This window comes from Procambarus clarkii, chromosome 41, assembly GCF_040958095.1.
Source record: "Procambarus clarkii isolate CNS0578487 chromosome 41, FALCON_Pclarkii_2.0, whole genome shotgun sequence".
Taxonomy (NCBI): domain Eukaryota; kingdom Metazoa; phylum Arthropoda; class Malacostraca; order Decapoda; family Cambaridae; genus Procambarus; species Procambarus clarkii.
In genome coordinates, this window is record NC_091190.1 from 16,491,476 (window position 1) to 16,501,071 (window position 9,596).

The following is a 9,596-nucleotide window of genomic DNA, read 5'->3' on the forward strand; positions in this document are numbered from 1 at the left end:
ACAAAATACTGAGATTAGCATAGTACTCTATTCTCATAGTACTCTGAGATTAGCATAGTATTCTAATATGGCGTTGCTTCACAAGGGTTAGTTTTCAGGATGGCAGGGAAGGGGGCGTCACTTTGGATGTGGGGGAGGCATAGTCTCACACCTGTACATAGAGGATTTAGGGAAGTGGGATATAGACGTACACACACACACACTCTCTCTCTCTCTCTCTCTCTCTCTCTCTCTCTCTCTCAAGTAAGATTTCATTCTTTGTATTCCGTATGATAAAAGACAATGAAATTTTAAAACTGATGCCAAATCACTTTTCAAAAACACGAATATTGCTAACTACCTGATTTACAAACTATTTTACTGATGGGATACGAAAACATTACAAAAACATGAGCTGCCATCCACCCACACACAAAACATTGGAATTTCGAAAATAGATACCATCACTGGACCTGATATGTGAAAAAATTTAGATTCATTAATTGCCCAAGTATCCGATTTGCAGATTGATTTGTAGGGGAGGTGTACGATTCTGAAAGAAATTTTCCAAAATTCTAGATTTTTTTGGTACCGGTGTGTCAGGTTAGTGCTCGGAGGATTAAATCGCCATCACCATCAATAATGTCAGATTTTAAGATAAGTTTTTTAAGCTTTTGTTTGCAGGGTTTAATCGTGCAGCGTCCGATAGGGGTGACCACAATCCCACATGCAAGCCACAGTCATTTAAACAACAAAATTCCATTTATGTCTATGCTTAATATGTATATGTAAGGTACGTGTAAACGGGTTCTGACTCATAACTCACTGGTCAAAATATTGACCAATGAGGTGCCTCTTCTCCATCAATAAATCTCAAAGTGTACCTGAAATTGTATATGATGAGAGCACAATATGTGGAAGAGACCAGAGAGAAAAAAGAGGGAGACGAGCCTATTAGTGAACACATAATATATTTTATAATAAACCCTTCGATCGTGTTGTCCGGTAAGATGATGATCCAGTTGCTTGGGACGACTCATTTAAACGTGATTGTTTTGACGCACTTGGTTCCAGTGACTTAGCCATATCGTCGACGTGGATTTTGCACATAGCACGATAACTAATAGATAAAACTTCATGTATCGTTAGATTTGGCTAGGTTTGGTTAATTTATTTAAGGTTGCTATAGGGTAGGCAATTTTTAAAACTGCAAAAATTTTCATTTGCGAACTGTCTTATCTTTGAAGTAATAATAAGTATTTCCAGTAAATCTGTACCAGAGAATCACATTTGCAGTACCAGATCAGTGTGGCTATACCGGATGATCAATGTTGTACCAGAGGATCAGTGTGGCTATACCGGATGATCAATGTTGTACCAGAGGATCAGTGTGGCTATACCGGATGATCAATGTTGTACCAGAGGATCAGTGTGGCTATACCGGATGATCAATGTTGTACCAGAGGATCAGTGTGGCTATACCGGATGATCAATGTTGTACCAGAGGATCAGTGTGGCTATACCGGATGATCAATGTTGTACCAGAGGAGCAGTGTTACCCCAGGAATCAATGATGTGATACATGTGAAATAAATTTTACTTTATCAGAATCAGTACTGAACAAGAAATATTTTATTTTGTGCTCCAAAAAAATACAGCCAACAGACGAATGTCTTTAGCGTTTCTCTATATAATTTCAAGTTCAAATAAGTTTATTGCGGAAAAATAATATCATGAAAGGACTGAGTAGCTTAGACTATTTCTACACTCCACTCTCTCTCTCTCTCTACTATAGAGAGAAAAAGTATTTTACAGAACAAAATACATTTCCTCGTTCACAAAAAACCACATGATAACGCCCCCAGCCACAGTGGTTATTTATTACACACCGAAAATATTGCAATTAACACTCAACACAACTCCGTTGAGTTGTTCGGACGTGAATTGTTTAAACACCGGCCGGTGAACGGCGCGGGAAATAAAAACCGAACGGATTTATTTAGTCCATGTAGCCCATCAGAGTACACGAACGGTTTACAATCTGAATAATTCGAGTCTGTGGACAGGAATGCAGTAGCCAACAAAAACCTTTATTATTATTATTTTTAACACAGAACTAATAAAATCACACACAGGCTATGTTTCTTTGATGCTGATGCCTCGCTATAGGGATACCTTACCTTGAGGTTACCTTGAGATGATTTCGGGGGCTTAGTGTCCCCGCAGCCCGGTCCTCGACCAGGCCACCTCGTTGCTGGACTGGTCAACCAGGCTGTTGGACGCGGCTGCTCGCAGCCTGACATATAAGTCACATAGTAGTTGAACAAGGATGACGGCCGCTCCTCCACGAGGTGATGAAGGTTCGTGAAGGCACAGAGGTTCACATTGTGTCTGAAGTCGTCTGAGGTCGTGCAAGTAGCAACGCTAGGTTCCTCAAGTAGATGAGTAGATATAAATGGACCCGAAGAATGGTCTCGTTCTGGACCGTTATCAAGTGATAATGACTCAGGACGGACCGAAACGTCGTCGTTTTTCCATTTCCAGACGTGTGGGTTTTTAATTCTACTACTACTACTTCTCACTTAATATAACCATAATCGCTGTGGTAACATTGACAGGTAACAGAAATTAATTAAAATTTACCATTCAGTAAATGGAATACTCCGCTGCAATTCTCACCTGCATAAAATCTTTTACGAAAATACATACGGAGAAGAAAATATTAAACTCCGTTTTCTATCGGGATTCAACCCTTACCCACCTACCCTCCAACATGCTACACACATACACGTGTGTATTTATATATGTATGTGTTTATGCAAGTGAGTGTATTTACGCATGAAAGCCTACATATGCTACCATAGTTGTATTTTTCTACACTAATAAACTAATAAACAGCATTACCGTCTTTGCCGGAAAAACAGCATAGTTCCCCCCAGCGTCTCAGGCCGGCTGCCTCCCGGTACCACACACTCCCAGAGATATTACCCTGGTCCAGCCACTTTGTTACCGGGGGCAAAAATGTCCCGCGAATTTACCTCGAGACACTGTGTCCGGCGTCCTCGGATATGACCCTAGTCGCGCACCCCGTATTTTCCCACAACTTTATCTGCTCCTTGTCCCTTCCTTTCAGCGTTAATGCACCGTGTGTCGTCTCTTATATTTAGCCCAAACTGGAACAAATTTGTGGACGTGTGTTATTAGATATGATAGAAAATGTTATCATGATCTTTATATTTCTTGTGGTCTTCATTTGAAAAGGAATTTGATAAATTAACTCCAAACTTATTAAAACAGATATATATATATATATATATATATATATATATATATATATATATATATATATATATATATATATATATATATATATATATATAATCACTTTATTTACAAATTTCATTACACAAAAAGGGTTACAACATTGGTTTACAATATGCAGTTACATGTTACATTTTCAACAGTTACAACATGCGTTTCATTGAATCTGTCAACATTTTCAAAGGCAGCTTTTAACCTAAGCTGCATCAACCGTATATATAATGTTTTATGTTGTAATTGTGACAGTGTGCTGGATATTTTACCTTGGTCGTGAAGATGGTAGAATGCAACTTAGTGAGTTTGTTGTTTATAGCTGGATGAGAGTGTTTCATGCTTAGCCGAAGTCTTATGTTGTATTATAGTTGTATCTGTCTATTACTTGGGTGTTGTTGGTCAAGAATCTCTGGTGATGATCTGAGAGTGTGTAGAAATTACGTGTTCTTTGATGAAGACCTGTTTGATTGTCACTTAGCATTACCCTATATAATACTGTCAAATGAACTTCGGGAGAGTTATCTTTTCAACATCATGTGAAGCATTATCTGCTGTCTGTATGGCCACTCCATCTGTTCAAAGCTACAGTTGGCGCTCCTTTCACTGATGCCCCTAGAACCTAGCATACCCGGCCATCGTGGCTACCCAGCCGTTGCATGTCCAGGAAACATTGCTCGTACACACCTGCACGATAATCTAACACCTGGCTGTCTGAACCTCAGATTTAACCTGACTCTTGAGTGGGTTGCCCTTTGATTATACCACTTGCCTCTCACCACCGAGCCAACAATGTTGATGTTTTCCTTACACGCTCGCCTGTCACTTGATTGAATTGTATTACCTATCCACTTTCGTGTTCTTCCTGCACTAGTTCCACTACATGGCACCGAGTATAACCTTACGGTGTATTGTTTATATGCAGGTTGTTCTGAGCTTCGGTTTCACAAATTATTCATTTTTCTTTCAAGAGAGGATATTAAAAATACTAGTGTTATGCTGTATTTGTAATTTGTTTCAGATAGATGCTGAAAAAAGAACTTGGCAATCATGATCCGAATATATATATATATATATATATATATATATATATATATATATATATATATATATATATATATATATATATATATATATATATATATATATATATATATATATTAGTATATTTTGGTAGCAGTCTTTCCTGTAGACATATATTATTAAATATGACCGAAAAAGTAAGATTAATAATTCTAACACGAATTTTCTCAATCTTTCGTACATTTCTTTTCACTGTTGGAGGTAATTCAAAAATCAATTCTCCAAAATTCATTTTTATTTCTAGTCTGACGCGACACTTGAGCGCGTTTCGTAAAACTTATTACATTTTCAAAGACTTTAGTTAACACATACACAACTGAATAGAACTTACACATCTCCGATTTTGTTTATATCTACATTTGAGTGAGGTGGATGGGGTGAGGTGGTTTTTAATAAGGTATTAATTTCATCAACACAAGCCAGAACATGAAACAATGGGCACTGAACAGAAGTGATTGTAGAAAGCCCACTGGTCCATATTTCTTGATGCTTCCACATTGGAGCGGAGTCCCGAGGTGGGTAGAATACAGTTGTGCACCAATAGCCGATTGGTGCACAACTGTATTCTACCAACCTCGGGACTCCGCTCCAATGTGGAAGCATCAAGAAATATGGACCAGTGGGCTTTCTACAATCACTTCTGTTCAGTGCCCATTGTTTCATGTTCTGGCTTGTGTTGATGAAATTAATACCTTATTAAATACCACCTCACCCCATCCACCTCACTCAAATGTAGATATAAACAAAATCGGAGATGTGTAAGTTCTATTCAGTTGTGTATGTGTTAACTAAAGTCTTTGAAAATGTAATAAGTTTTACGAAACGCGCTCAAGTGTCGCGTCAGACTAGAAATAAAAATGAATTTTGGAGAATTGATTTTTTAATTACCTCCAACAGTGAAAAGAAATGTACGAAAGATTGAGAAAATTCGTGATAGAATTATTAATCTTACTTTTTCGGTCATATTTAATAATATATATATATATATATATATATATATATATATATATATATATATATATATATATATATATATATATATATATATATATATATATATATATATATAATATATATTTATTTAATAATAATATATATATATATATATATATATATATATATATATATATATATATATATATATATATATATATATATATATATATTTATATATATATACACTAAACCATGCTCACCAAACGAAAAACAACAAAATTTCTTACTTGGAACACTCGAGTTGTTTGTCTTAGCATAAATGACACATTCTTGTATGCTAGAATGAAGGACGTTGATGTTGTATGCTTACAGGAACCAAAACGTCCACAACTATTAAGAAAGCTCTACCCAAGATACCTGGGTGTGTTGTATACAACAACAGTATCGGAACTGGCTTACTTACATGTGTTAAAAGTCTGGCTTACGTGATTGGGTATAGCCTTGTAGAATTATGCCTAAGTGTAGACTTCAAACATGTTTTGCAGACAATTTTGTACACTCCTAAGATAGGACATAAGAAGCTTTTATTGACCTAATGTCGGCTTTCGATGTAGTTCTATAGTCTTTAAATAACTCATCACAATTAATGTCTGAAGTAGCTTGTAATATTAAAAGGAATTTTACAAGTAAATAATATTAAATGGTAATCCCCATTTACCAATGAAAATTAAACTTTTGTATAAATTTTTTGTGTGGTTTCCATTCCATGTTGGAGTTGGAAAACATGAGTTTGTAGATCGATTGACTAATGAGGCCTGCAAGAAAGAAAATTCTGACTGTGACTTTGGACATGAGATTCCTAAACATCATGTTTTTTCTCACACACACACAATTTCTCCTGCTCTCGAAATCCCACACTGCAATGTCTCATTGTGAGCACACTCTCTTGTCTCACTCACAACCAATTTTAATCTTTAACTCTCACTCTCATTCAAAGGCTCTTTGGCTCTGATACACACTCTCCACTCACTCTGCCATTCTGGCGTCTCTTGCTCCACACATACTCTCTTCTGTATCTCTCACATTTTCTCTTCTCTCTCTCCCCTTCTCATTTGACCTCCGTGTACACACAAATACACACACACACATTCTCTCTCTCTCTCTCTCTCTCTCTCTCTCTCTCTCTCTCTCTCTCTCTCTCTCTCTCTCTCTCTCTCTCTCTCTCTCTCTCTCTCTCTCTCTCTCTCTCTCTCTCTCCTTTCTGGTTGTAAAGTTAAATTACACAAATACTAATTTAAAAATACCAAAACAAAACACAACTAGATAGAGCTGGATACGCACAAGCTGCTGTAAAGCCTATACTATGCTATAACCTATACATATACTATACTATCGTAACGCCAATACATACACTAAGCACAGTGTACATACAGTCCACAGTGTACATACCATTCATACACTAAGCACAGCGTATGCATTAGTTCTTCAGAAAAAAATAAATGCCAGGATGAGGGGTGTGGCGAGACTGCGCATTGTGTTCGTACGTTCGTGATATTATCATTGGTACGCGTGCTAGGAAACTTACGAATAGCCTCGGCGTTTGCGACTTGAGTGCGTACTGTTGCATCCAGGCATTGCCGGAGGCTCTTTCTCTGGACGCAGAATACCCGCGCTAAGCCCTAATGGTCGCCTGGGAGCCTCACGCGATTCCCAGCTTATTCAGCTAATACCACCAAGGTGTAGCCTCGCCAGAGGCTCGCATGTTTGCTGCAGTGTTTCCTTACTTGCTTCCTTGTTTATATGTATGATTTTGCATATTTGCTTGCTTTGTTTCGTGCTGGTTTTCAGGCTTGGTTCTTTGATTTATTGGGTTATTCTGTCATGGTTAATTGTTTGGCTACTTATTTGAATGCTTTTTATTGTCTTTTTGCTTGCATGTTTGTTTGCTTGTATGTGTGCTTGATTTAATTGTTTCTTATTGATTGTGTGCTTGATTTAATTGTTTCTTATTGATTGTGTGCTTGATTTAATTGTTTCTTATTGATTGTGTGCTTGATTTAATTGTTTCTTATTGATTGTGTGCTTGATTTAATTGTTTCTTATTGATTGTGTGCTTGATTTAATTGTTTCTTATTGATTGTGTGCTTGATTTAATTGTTTCTTATTGATTGTGTGCTTGATTTAATTGTTTCTTATTGATTGTGTGATTCATTTCCACCTTGAGTGCATGTTTGCTTTCTTGCTTGTATTATTGCATGTTTTTGTGATTGCTTTCATGCTTGCCTTCTAGGTTACATGCTTTTTTCTTCATTTTTGCTTGCCTGTTCACTTATTTTATTGTTGTTGTTTTTTACTTTCTTTTATTTTTGTCTGATTACATGATTGCTCGAATTCATGCTTGCGAGTTTACTTGTTTATATTCTTGCTTGCTTACATTCTTGCTTGCTTACGTGCATATATTCTTGAATGCATGAATACTTGCTTTCATATATTTTTGAAAGCTTTATTGCATGCATGTCCTGTTTGATTGCATGCTTGCTTGCTTAGTTGCATATTCCCTTGCATGTTAGCATGCTTTTGACTAGATTTTTTACATGCTAACTTGCTTGACTGCTTGCAGCCTCCCAGTGGTGGATCTCTCTGCTTGTTACTCGTCTCATACTGACGGGGAGTCGATATTGGTTCGATGCTCTCTTTCCCTTTCCCTCCCTTTTGCCTCTCTCTCTCTCTCTCTCTCTCTCTCTCTCTCTCTCTCTCTCTCTCTCTCTCTCTCTCTCTCTCTCTCTCTCTCTCTCTCTCTCTCTCTCTCTCTCTCTCTCTCTCTCTCTCTCTCTCTCTCTCTCTCTCTCTCTCTCTCTCTCTCTCTCTCTCTCTCTCTCTCTCTCTCTCTCTCTCTCTCTCTCACTCTCTCTCTCTCTCTCTCTCTCTCTCTCAGTTTTACCACTCCCATCACACCTTTTCCCTACCTTTGTCATGCACTTTACAACAAGACCTCCCGAAATTTTTAGCTGTGTTTCTTGTAGCACCGGGGGAACATCCTCCCTAATTACCATGTTCCATTAAGGATATTGTCTCTGGGGCGGTACATAAACCGCTTGGTGGCGCCTACAGCCAGTGCATTGCCAGAGTGCTGTGTTGTGCATGTTGCCCTTCCCAGCGGGCTCTTTTGTCTTCATTCTAAAAGTTCTGCTTTTGATTTGTTTTGTTCTACAGCCTTTAAGTGAGGAGGGATGAGAGAAGGCTGGGGAGGGGGAGGGAAATATGTTGGTTTGGTATATATAAATATATATATACGGTTTACCGTGTCCGGGCTTCTGTGTCTATGTGTCCATCTGTGTGTTCATTTGTGTCAATGTGTAGGTTTGCGCGTGGATGTGTTTCGGGCTCTCACTACCGTCCGTGTTTTATTGTTCTGTTCGGTGCGTCTTTGTCCGTGTTCTGTGGTCTGTACGTATGTGGTTGCACGGCTCTATACGCTCGCTTAATTGATAGCTGGGCCGAGTGCTAGTTCTTGGGCCCCTGCTTTAAAAGCTGTCGACTTGGGACTTGTCGACTCTGCGCGAAGCGCTATGTAAAGGCACTAGCACGCTAGTGGCTTTACAAGAATGTAAAAACATCATCGCTATGTACTCTCATAAACCCAATGTACTTTCTTGTATATAAATAAATAAATAAATAAATAAATAAATAAATAAATAAATAAATAAATAAATAATCTTGTCTAATGTAGTGACTCTCAACACAAATATTTATTGTCTCGTCTGCTTTTAAAATAATTTGTTGAATTAACTTTTTCTAACTCTCACACTATTTAATTCTATTTGTTCACTTATGATTAAAGTATGCTTTAACATCCCTACGACTCATCTGGCCTCAAATTTCCATCCATGTCTTCTTGTTCATCCTTGCCTTAGTCTGACTGTTTTCCAGCCTCAGTCATTTCCCTGTGAATCGTATATATGATTATCATGTTTCTTTGCATACAGCTTTGCTTTTGAGTGTGGTGAAGTGAAACTCCTTTGGAATATTTACCTGTTGAGAAAGGCTTCTTTTCTCGGACGTTATTACATAAATTGTCAGTTTCTAGTTGACCAGACCACACATTGGAAGGTGAAGGGACGACGACGTTTCGGTCCGTCCTGGACCATTCTCAAGTCGATTGTGAATGATCCAGGACGGACCGAAACGTTGTCGTCCCTTCACCATCTAGTGTGTGGTCTGGACAACATTCTTCAGCCACGTTATTGTGACTCATCGCCTACAATTTCTAGTTGCATGGAAAATTT